The sequence below is a fragment of the Equus asinus genome, chromosome 7 (assembly GCF_041296235.1).
Source record: "Equus asinus isolate D_3611 breed Donkey chromosome 7, EquAss-T2T_v2, whole genome shotgun sequence".
NCBI lineage: Eukaryota > Metazoa > Chordata > Mammalia > Perissodactyla > Equidae > Equus > Equus asinus.
In genome coordinates this window covers 90941604-90954307 of record NC_091796.1, presented here as the reverse complement: position 1 = coordinate 90954307, position 12704 = coordinate 90941604, and the positions used below count along the sequence as shown (strand labels likewise).

Genomic DNA, 12704 nt, shown 5'->3' with positions numbered 1-12704 from the left:
TGCCATATTTTCAGACATAAATAATTCTCATTATGAATTGATTGCTAAGATAAGCAATATTTTAATCATGTTTCTTTTGTTATTTAGGTGGGATAAATGTCATACCTGGCATTTCAAGATCTTTCATATCAATAGTCATTAACTAGCTTTTACAGGTTGCATCCTAATATACTTAGCTTCATACAATTACCAGTCTTCCCAAAAGACAACCCTGATTTCTCTTAAGAGCTATTTCTTAATGAAATGATGGAATGGTTTCTTGACTAAAGTACATACCTAAAACTCCACATAGAATTACAAATTTCAGTTGTTTCTATAATTTATAAGTGTGTGAGAATTATCAAAATGACCAATCTTTGGTATTTGAAAGAAAAACATTTGTAAGAGAAAAAATATTTTAGCCTAGACATCTGGCCCCTTGACGAATGGGACACAGAGCTAAAATTTTTTTTCATTATTTCACCAGATACTGATTTATAGATATTTTAGTGTCAGTGACACGTGCAGAGTCAGAATTTTTTTTAATGCTTACTTTTCTGAGGTGAAGATAGATAATTTATTCTGGAGGCTGAGTCCAAAGGGAAAGAAATCCTGGAATGGATCGGCTCTATACTTTAGCATCAAAGTGAGCGCTAGGGCCACATTTTCATGACATTTGGGACTTGAGTAATAATTTGGGGCCACCTGGACTTGATTAGCTCAAAGTCAACTATTGTCAGAATGACCTTTGATGTACCTTTTGCCCTCTTCCCCCAATCACCAGATCTCTTCTTCTGCCCTTAGGGAAAATAGTTGTTAGCATTTGGTCAAGTTAAACCGCATTTGAAGAGTTTGTTCCATGAAAACTCTACATGATATCAACTAAAACACTTTTTTTAATATTGTGACTTTAAGGAAAAGAGCTCTGAATCACCTTCTTTTTTTATTCACAACTGAAACTGGTGTGTGTTGAGGAAAAAATGTTATTCTAAATCAGAAGCAGGACCATAAGCAGTTAATGCATCAACCTCTCTTAACATTTGAAAAGGACTTGTTGAACTTCACCTCTTGTTTTAAACCTCTGTCCTGAGCACAATGCATTCAAGATCTCCTTGCTTATAGCCAACTTCAAAAAAGAATGCTCAGGTATCAAAGGCCTTTTTGGAATGACATATAACTGACAAGGGAATCAACATGAATCAGGCATAGACACACACAGTTCATTACCTAGCAAAAGCTGTGAAAACTGGAGACATCATCCATAATTATTAACCATCTGGGAGACCTGAGGATGAAATTTTATGGGGCTCAAGAGTCAAAGATCAGCATTCAAATGATCATCAACTTTCACCACCTTGTCATTCACCAGTTGGGATCAAATTAATTTTGCTTATTTAACTTCTAATGATGGTACTTTTTCACATCTCCGTGAATGAAAGATTGTGACATGAAATGGCATTTTTTTACTTTAGTGTTAGATAAATTCATTAGATTATTATAGAGAATCAATTTCTGTGATCTCCAATTCAGGGTTCTAAACTTATTCCATGGCAACACATAAGAATCATACGTATTTTTAAAGAAAAATTTGCTCTTAAAACTGACTATTGGGGCTGGCCCAGTGGCCAAGTGGTTAAAGTTCCATGCACTCTGCTTCGCCAGCCCAGGGTTTCCGGGTTGGGATACTGGGTGTGGACCTACTCCACTCACCAGCCATGCTGTGAAGGCATCCCACACTCAAAGTAGGGGAAGATTGGTACAGGTGTTAGCTCAAGGCTAATCCTCCTCAAGCAAAAAAATGAGGAGGATTGACAACAGATGTTACTTCAGGGCAAATCTTCCTCACCAAAAAAAAAAAAAAAAAGACTATTCTGAGTTTAGAACAATTTTCAACTTGGGAAGAATAAATGCATGAAATTAAATTTTAAATTAGTTTATTCAAGAGATCTTGTTGCAAACCACAATGCTCTCAATTTATATTGCAGTGGTTAAGGTTTTGGTTTCTAGTGTCAGAATCCAGGTTCAAATCTTGACTTTGCCATTGCTACCTATGCAATTGTGAGCAAGTAATTTAAAGTTTCCAAGCTTCAATTTCCCTGTAGGTAAAATAGGCATAATAGTAATTATCTCACAATCATTTTGCTAGAAATAAATTAGAACATTGCTTATGACATGTTAAGCATGTAATAAATGTTGGTTATTTTTATTGTTTTAGATCTAGGAGATTTAAAAATGAGCAAAACAAAAAACTCATTCTTGCTTCCACAGAACAAAATATTTTTAAAAGATGTAAAGATATCACAGAGCTAATAAGCCAAAGATGAGTTATGGATTATGAATAATTGATAGATCCAAAAAAAGAAAACCTGAAAAGGTGAGGACAGCATTTGAGTCTGATTTTATCCTAGGGGCATGTGTCATTTTCAGAAGAGATGGCTTCGACGTTAAGAAACTGCACATTACTTTAGACAACCTTGTGGAGTTAGCTGTACAACGATTGGAATCCAGCGCCCTGGATTTGGAGATCCTGGTAAATCTCCTATGAACTGGATTATGATTCCAGAGAAATACTCCCTAAGAGTCAGAATTCCATAAGAGTATACTCTGAGAGTAAGAGTAAGACAAAAATAGATAGAATTGCAAGGACGCTATAGAATAGAAGACAAGCTTTAAATTTTTTTGAAAAATGAAATTACTAATACTTCTCAGAGTTTAAAATAATTTTTCTTTATCAGATAGAAACATAATACCTAAGAGAAGAAAGATTGAGCATCAAAAAAAGGTGGAAGAGGTACATTACATGCAATAGAAAAATACATTAAATAGGTACCTTTATTAAGGGATAAAGGAAATAAAAGAAAAAAATAAGAATTTAGCCCCAAAATGAAATATACAAAAAAAATAGAGTCACTAGAACTGAAATGTAGAGTAAATAAAACTAAGAAATAAATGGATGGATTATTTTAAAAACACATATGACACAGCTGAAGATAGACTTAATGACCTAGAAGAAAGGTCATAAGAAAATATTCATAATGGAGGAGGAAGAGACAAAAATATAGAAAACATACAAGCGTAAGAGATATAAGTGATTCAGAGAAAAAAAACCTAATATCTAACATATACATAATTGTCTTTGTGGATATTAACTATTATCCTAACATGTACATCAACACAAAATTAATTCTTTGATCCTAATGTGGAATATGAGATCTAATGACAATATGATGAGTGCATGGAGAGAGAATTCAGGACTTCAAAGATTTGTTTTTGGTATGTGAAATGTGTTTCAGATGAATCCTTAATAACTAATTTAATTCATTTATGTCTCTAAAAGTGCTATTAGTAATTTCTAGCAGAGAAGCAGATATATATTTTTACATATGGATTCCTATATTATAAACTTGATCTGACTTATTTCCACAAGAATCTGTGCTTTCATTTTCAATACAATAGGTCTTCCAAGCATCTTATTTTTTGTAAATGTGCAACAACAACAATAATTGATTCAGAAGTTCCTGAAAAATTAGTTATATAAAGACAAGGGATTTTTATCATTATAGTCGTACTCTTTTGGGTAAATGCTAGTTTCTAAATATTTATCTCATAGAGCACTGTGCAAAAACCAGTGTGATTCTTGAGATACGGATTATGAGCACAAAATATAATTGTATCATAGTTTCCTTTCATGTGAAGTCATAAGTTTATCAATATAATTTGTTTTATTTATCTCATTCCAAATGTATAGCCAAATAAATATTGAAACAATTACTACATGTTTCCTACCACTTGAAGCATAAATTTTTAGACTGGCTTTTGAAATGTTTCGTAATAAAGACCACAAATTTTAGGATGAAGAAGAATGCCTGGGGCAGTGTTAACAGTTCAAGGTCTCTGGGACTAACTGCTAGGAAATGTTTCAGTAGCTCTGGAGTAGGGACCAGGAATATACATTGTGAAAAACAGCATATGGCAAGGATGCTGGTAGTATTCTGCAACACTTTTGAGGAACACTGTCTACCTTGTAGTTCCCTCTGTAATTTTCACTCTATGTTTTTCATTACTCCTCAATCACATAATACTTTTAATTAGGCATGTAAGAACAGTTTCTAGCTGATCCAGAACTAGGCCATGGTCATTTCTTCCTCTAACATGATTTTTTTTTTAATTGTTTCTATTCTCCTCACATAAACCAGCTCTCTTATTTTTTTTTCACTCAAATACTGATGTATCTTTCCTAACTCAATTTTTCCCTTTTTCTGTAGGTTTCTTTTATTAATCCTGTCTTTTGTAAGGATGCTTTACCCATATCCTCTCGAATGCAAATACTCCATTTGCACAACAAAATATAACTCTCATCATTTGTTATTTACTAGGGAAGCTTATGGCTCCATATATGTAATCCGTTCCAACCAAATGGTAAAAATCTAAATGATAGAAACCACGTCTTATTTCTTATCTTCATATTTTATAAGCACATAAAGGTAACCAATACATTCTAATTTACATTGTGATGCTGAGAACTGGTGGGAAGTCTAATAAAACTGAAAAGCCTTTTTAGTGTCTTTTGACATACTTTTATAATATAGACTAAAGTGACTAATTTGTTTCTAAAATCAGGGTTTCGTTGGAAATTAAGAAAGAGCTCTGTGTAAAAAAATTGTTAATGTTTTTTTCAGTTATTAGTTGTAATACAATGTATAGTTGTGATCAATCTGTTTGTATTATATATACATTTTGGTGTGTGTGTATATATACACTATACATATACGCATACTTATATGTATACACATATACGTATGTATAAACATATACATATAATTTATATATACATACATATATATGCATGTAAATTGTATATAGATATAATTTAAAAACAACTAGATTAATAAATCAAAACCAGTGAGACTCTGATTATGAGTATCTTGCACTTAATTCAGTATTTTCTGTTTTGTACAGTTTATCTTTTATGAGAGATTTGTTAGAAAGCAACGGAATATAATATCCAAAGGATTTCTTGGGGTGCACATATCTTTAATTTAGCCTCTATCAGTTTCCAAAATCTTATATAATATTTAGAACTGGCATTCTCTATCAAATGATTCTATTCTTTCCAATTAATATAACAGGATGTATCAGAAATAATACAATCACAGAGGGAAAATAGTTTTGTAGTTAAACTTGCATTTAAGAACCAGGGTGTGTTACAATTAAACTAAAACACCAGAGGCCTAAAGCATTTCCATTAATCGTGATTTTATTTTATTTTACTTCTGATCTAACTAATATCCCAGTTCACCAAAAAAAAGCACATTGATATTTTTGGCCCTCAAATTTACTTGAATATCAAATGATATAATAAAAATGGATTAAAATTCTTCACAAAATGTGATGAATTAAATGCAATTTCTTTCTTATTTTGCATTCACAAAATAACATGCACTTTAAAGGTTTAAAGTGCATGTTATTTTCTATCTGAAACTACTAATTAACCGCAGTTATTCTTAAAATTTTCCTCCACCTGTAAGTTTCTTTAATTACTATTTAATAGCCAAATGCCAGATCCGAGATACCACAAATGTATGATTCTCTTCCTAGTTCTTTCAAAGTGGGGCAATTCCTCTAAAGCTCATTTCTTTTCAGCTCATGGCTTACAGTATTATTTACTCTTCTATTATGTTATTTTATTGTAATAATTAACTACTGTTAATTTAAATATAACATTATGTATCTATATATATGCATATATAGATATCTGACAGGCACTGTGCTAAGCTTTTTACTTTTCATTTATTCATTCACTCTTAATACTCTTATCCTCAACTTACTGATGAAGAAACTAAACCTAAAAGAGGACAAGTAATTAATCCAAAGCCAGAGACAAAAGGCAGAGTTGATATTCAAATTTAGATGTATCTGACTTCAAAGCCAAGGTTCTTAATCACTACACTCCACTTTATATTTTGCATTTTATTAAAGATAAATCCAGAGAACAATGGAAGAGATGTTGGCCTTTTAAAAAACACAGGTATGTCACAGACCATGTGAGCTACTCTTTCTGGGAAAGAAGCAAAAATGTTTACTTAAAAATAGCTGAAAGCCTCCAATTGTCTGAGCTATGGAGAGAAATCCAGAAGACATTTCTTCTCTGAAAATTTTACTGACATGCACATATTGGCAAAGCATGTCTATCAAAACAAATTTTCTCTCAACTTTATTGAGTCAAATTGGCCAAAAAATAGTAGACACAGATCGAAACAAAGAGACAAAACAAAAAAATGAAATTTAAAACTTAACAAAACTTTCATTTTTTGGCAGAGCCTGATTTAGACTCTTTTTTTCTGGAGGAAAACTGAACATTTCGTTGCATTATGGCCCCAAAGAGTTTATAATGGGAAATGCCTATAATATTAACTCAAACATTTCAACTAATAGGCTAAAAGAGGGGAGGGAACTCGAGGAGAGAGGAATAAATCTCTCAGTCATAAAGTTGTGTGATGCCAATTAAAATGCACTCCCAGGTTGCAAAGCGGCTGCCAAACTGCAGAGTGTTTTCAGAAAATGGTTCTGGAGAGGGTCTAGGTGTCACAAGGGCTTTTAACATTCATCCTCAGAATATTCCAGCCACAAATATAACTCCATGCAAAAGCAAAGAGAGTTGGCCATGCATGGAATTTCATTTAGCACCCTGGTAGTTCACTTAATTAGAATAAACCTAGAGTTCCTTAAGACTCTTTTGTAAGCCTAAACCTCATCACTACAAACTGACTTTTTAATTACATGGTTCTTAAGAGCCTTTAGGCATATAATAGGACAGACTGTAAATATAGCCATTAACACACACACACACACACACACACACACACACACACCAAACACATGCTTTTAGGGAATTTAGCAATAGATAGTAATGCTATTCATGTTACTCTTCTGTGAGATGAATATAGGGAAGACAAATATTAACCTCTTCAAGACCCAGTTCCCTATCTTCACAATAAGAATAAAATTGCTGCTGCTTCATACCTATTATTTTGGTTTCAAGATTAAATAAGATAATTATTTTTTTTCAAAGTGCTTATGCAAAATACAGTGCTTATGCAATAAGTTTAAGCTAGCCTTAGTGAAAAGAATAATAACTGGATGTCAAAAGTTCTGAACTGAGTCCTTTCACTGTCATTAGCTAGATATATGAGCTTAGAAAAATTTTATTATAATAATTGTCCTCAGTTTCCCTATATGTAGCACCAGAATACATTCAGGAACTAAGAGTCCTTAATTTTTTTTTATAATCCAGCTATGATTAGATCTATTAAGAAAGCTCAGCAGCTAAGACAACAAGTTGTTATATAAGCTTTTCCATTAGGCTGTCCCTTTAAATTCGCATTTGAGAGAGCTTGTAAATACTAAGAAACTTTTATTAATTTAACTGTGAAAAAATGTCAAGAATGTGTAAATTACAATCTTATAATAAATCCCTCTCAGAAGCAGCTTTACTCAGTTACTCAGTCCTTGTTTTAAGGCACTATGACTAATAAGAACTATAAACAACTATCCCAATAAAAACGATTGAAATCATGAAAAACTGGAAGGGGCATAAGAAGGTACTATTTGAATTGTATCAGTGACTAGAAACAACAGGAAATTCACAGAGGAGAGACAATTTTAAAGTGAAAGCAGGAACCCTGGACACTTAGCACCAAGGCAAAATTGTGCCATGAAGGTTCTTAGTGAAACCTGGAAAAATTTCAACTTTTTTCTTACCTATCTGTACTATGTAAAGGGGCAGGATAGTAAGTCTAGTTAAGAAACCAATGAGAAATATACACATTGCACAGTTCCCAATTTTGTGAAAATAAAATTTAAATAAATCTCTAGGAAAAAGGAATCAACAAAAAAGCAAAGCTTTGGAAAGAAGGGAAAAAAATCAATCTCACAAGTTGGTAGCCAGAAGCTGACACTCATACACTCACAGGTCAAAACATAAAAGAAAGAGGAATCTACTTATTATAGCTGAATGATAGCAAAAAATCTGTGCATCACAAATTTGTAGACTGCCTCTATTTTGTTGCACATTTCATGTGTAATCACTCAACTTACATTTTAACCATGAAAACAAGAGTTGAAAGGTCTTATTCCTGTAAATGGGGTTCAAAAGCACTTAAGTCTGGGTTTGGTGGGTTTCCAAGAGAATTTAAATTTCCCTAATTCATCCATAAATAGGACAGTTTCTCAGTTGAAGTGATATGGTAGCTTCAGATTTCACTCTACACCTATTTCCAGTTTATCTTGTTTTTTAGGAAAAAGGAACGGTCAAATATATATATATATGACTTATGAGAACATGAAAACTGAAAACTGAATCCCTGAGCAAGCAGTTTTTCCTTTCATTTGGTAGGAGTCATTTGTAGAGATTGCAAATGACATCATCAGTCACTGAAATTGATGGAACTGCTAAGATAACATTTTTCACCCCAGTGTAAACACTGATGGATCCTTTGAGGGATGCCTTACATTGCAAGTCTGGGATTTAGTTTATAGGTCTGACAAGTGTGACCTTTAAAATAATGTATCTGCTATAAAAGAGGAAAGAAAACTCTTTATAACTAAAATATATTGGCTACAAAATCACTTTCTAGCAAGTAGTTTGATTACAATCAAAATAATGCGCCAAAATGAAACAGTTTACCTGTGATCAATTTAACGTGGTTGTAAAATGCTAATTATGAAAGAAAACACATTCAAGATTTGTGGTACTGTCTATAAAACTTGCAGAGAATCTAACATTCAGTGATGTGTAGCACATATGGGTAAGCAGATGGCCGAAGTATTATTTTTAAAAACAGGACTTTTGCTGACAAAATACAGAATTGGAATTGTGTGATTGGAAAACTAAGAGGATGTTATTTATAAGGCAGTAGGCTCATGCTCAGTAATTGGATTCTTGCTAAATGGCAGATAAAAAGGACTTAGAAAAAATGAGTATTTGAAACTATAGAGATGAATGAGAAATTCTTCTGACAATATATCTATCTGTAATTTTCACCCCAGCTCATCACCTTTCACTTTTCTGGCTTTTGGGGAGCCTATAAGAGAAGGAAGTCTACCTTACCATATCAGGCTTGATTCATGAAAAATGTTAACTTATTTCTTTTATTTTTATACAATTCGAGGAGGAGAAAAAACTAATGAAATGATTCTGAATATGAACAAATACAAATTAGATATAAAATAACTGTCAAATCTCCATACAAAAGAGAATATATAACAAAGACTAAATTGGCCACTTCAAATAACTTAGTCAAAGGGTTCAAACTTTCAATTATAAGTTCTGAGGATCTGAAGTACAGCATGGTGACCATGATTAATAATACTGTATTGTATATGTGAAATTTCCTAAGTGTGTCTCACACACACACAGGTAACTATATAAGGTGATGGATGTGTTAATTCGTTTGATTGTGGTAACTATTTCACAATGTATATATATATATCAAATCATCACATTGTACAACTTAAATATACACAATCTTTGTGAATGATACCTCAATAAAGCTGGAAAAAATAACTTGCTGATTTTGACTCCTCTTCTTTGAGATAATTTAAGACCTTGTTTTATCCCCAACACTCATCATATTCAATTGAGATTTTCGGGAACCTGTATGTCTTCTTGAATTTGCTATTAGCTTGCTGAGATCAGGAATTATCTCATGTACATATTTTATTCTCCTAACTAAGCATTAAACTTGGCCAGTAGTAAATGGTCAGTAAAATTTTACTGAATAAATTAATGAAGTTCTATTGCTCAATTAATGAGCTTTAAACTACTACATTTAAAATTGTGAGTTTTTCTTCTGGATTAAAGTTTAACTTCTTAATAATAACCATTCTTAAGAAAGGAGATTTTAATAATTCTATGATAAGAATTAGCTTAAATCTCAAATTTCCTGCCTATAGGTGAATTAGACCTATATTAACACATAACTATGACGTACAAATTACATTTTCAAGACATCTAAAGATCAAGTACAGAATTCATTTGGTAATCTTTCCAAATATTCATGATAAGCTAAATTTTCCTCATAGTTTACTTCAAAATATTTGAGGAAACTCAATTCAGTTTTATACTCAGATTTTGTCCCTTGTTATGTATTTTATATATGTATATATATTGTTATATATGAAATGTGTCTTCAAATATTTATTTCCATCATGGAAACTTGACTTATAGAAAAGATAAGTAAATAGAATATAGTATGTAAATTTTTTTTTTGAAAACCAATATTTTATTATGCTCTCCCTACTCTTCAGAAATCTACTCTTTCAGATTTTTGCTTTGCTGTAGGCGTCACAGACACTGGAGTGTGACCAGCACTCCCTCACTGTCTGCCATATGGCCAACCCAAGAGAGGATGGCTCCTTCTCAGGGACAGGCCGCTACAGAGTAGGCTGAAGCTAGGAGGAGAGCAGTCCCAGCTAGGCCTTTGCACAGGCCAGGTTAACCAGTAAGGACTCTAGAGGTATAATAGATGCAACTCTCTTACAAAAAAAGAAAGGAAGGAAGGAAAAACTAGTATAAAACCTCAGTAGTGTCCCAGCACACACAGTTTAAACATAAAAAAGGATCACCAGAAGGCAGTTAAAAAGACAACAAAACCAACAAGGCCACCTCCTGGGTGGTGGCCTAGGGGGAGGGCCTCCCCCCCGCTGCCAGCCCCCTCACTGAACTGCAGCAAGTCCCTGGAGGTGGCCCCAGCTGAGCTGCAGCACCAGAATCAGCACCACGGACAGCGCCAGTCCGGGCCTCTGATAGGGGCCACTTCTGTGCCTGTCCCAAGACAGGCCTGTTCCTGGTGTGGGAGAGCATCAACTACCCTGGGGACTATACGCTGTCTGTGAACTGTGAAGGCAAAGAGGAGCACTACAGCATCATGTACGACAACAGCAAGCTCAGCATTAATGAGGAGGTGTACTTCGAGAACCTCATGCAGCTGGTGGAGCACTACACCTCAGGTGCAGATGAAATCTGTACTTGCCTCATCAAGCCAAAGGTCATGGAGGGCACAGAGGAGGTCCAGGATGAGCTCTTCCTCAGAGGCTGGACGCTGAACATAAAGGACCTGAAGCTGCTGCAGATCACTGGGAAGGGGGACTTTGGAGACGTGACGCTGAGCTGTTGTGGAGGGAACAAAGTCTCTGTCAATTACGTTAGGAACAACACTACTGCCCAAGCATTCCTGGCTGAAGCCTTGGTCATGGCACAAGTTGATCCTAGCAACCAGGTACAGCTTTTGGGCGTGATCACGGCACAGAAAGGTGGCCTTTACATCATCACTGAGTTCATGGCCAAGGGGAGCCTGGTGGATTACCGGCAGTTGCTGGATTGGTAGGCGCTGGGCGGAGACTTTCTCCTCAAATTCTCACTAGACCTCCGTGAGACCATGAAGTACCCAGAGAGCAACAACTTCGTACACCGGGGCCTTGCTGCCGGCGTCATGCTGGTATCCGAGGACAGCGTGGCCAAGGTCACGGACCGTCTCCAGACACAGGCAAGTTGCCAGTCAAGTGGACAGCCCTTGAGACCCTGAGGGAAAAGAAATTCTCCACCAGGTCTGATGTATGGAGTTTCGGAATTTTTCTCTGGGAAATCTACTCCTTAGGGCAGTGCCTCATCCAAGAATTCCCCCGAAGGACATCGTCCTTCAGGTGGAGAAGGGCTACAAGATGGCCATCCCCGGCGACTGCCCGCCTATAGTCTGCAAGATCAAGAAGAACTGCTGGCACCTGGACGCCGCCTCGCAGGCCTCCTTCCTGCAGCTCCTAGAACAGCTCAAGTACATCAAAACCCATGTGCTGCACCTGTAGACTGCCAGCATCCACCCAGGTCATGGGCATGCGGGGACTGAACCTGGATAGATTGTGGACCTGGTGCTCCCACTCACTGAGCCCAGTGGGTCAGTGGGTGGGCTTCCATTGTCCCAACCTGTGTCCCCTCTGCCGTCCCTCCCCTCTCCCTCCCCACGTGAACCTGCCTGGGCCTGGTAACTTTTCTCATGGACCCACCTGTGGGGCTTCTGGAGACCCACAGAAAGGACTAAGAAAAGGGAGGAGGCTGAGGAGCAGGAGGCAGATGCCTCCTACCATGGTCATGTTCCCCCTGGCCTCCCATCTCTCACCTTCTTTGATGTTTATTCCCTTCCTTTTTTGAGATTCTTTTCCATGTGTTTAGATTTTATTTTTCAAGGTGAGAAAGAAAGTGCCCAGCAAATGAGCATTTTACAAGAAGTAGGAATCTTATTTTTCCTGTCCTGTCCACAAGGGTAGGGAGACCACCGCCCTCTCTAGGGACCTGTCACCCCAGCCTTGTTCCTCATTCCATGTTTTGTGTCCGGTGTTGTCTCTGTCTCCCGCTGTTTCTTCTTGACCATGTTGCACTATTTGCGTGCATCCCTGGCAGATGTCTGTCCCGGCTGTCAGGAGCTTGGGGTTCAGGTATGGCTGCTGCCCACCCACCTACCTTGTAAGATGGCATCAAAATAAACCACTCCATGAGGAAAAGAAAACTATATGTGAACATATATCATTAGGATAAACACTGGCATGTATCAATTAGCATACAAGATATTATTTGTTGACATGATTAGAGTGAGCAAATAGGTAAAGATTAGTAATCAGAATTGTACTATCTCAGAGACTTTTGATATCTATTAGGCAAACTAAGCATATAT

At 35.8% G+C, this 12704-nt stretch overlaps 1 pseudogene; it reads left to right on the top strand.

The window, feature by feature from the left end:
* The first annotated feature begins 596 nt into the window (after positions 1-596).
* Positions 597-11841, top strand: LOC106834816 (tyrosine-protein kinase CSK-like; annotated as a pseudogene).
* The last annotated feature ends 863 nt before the right edge of the window (positions 11842-12704 follow it).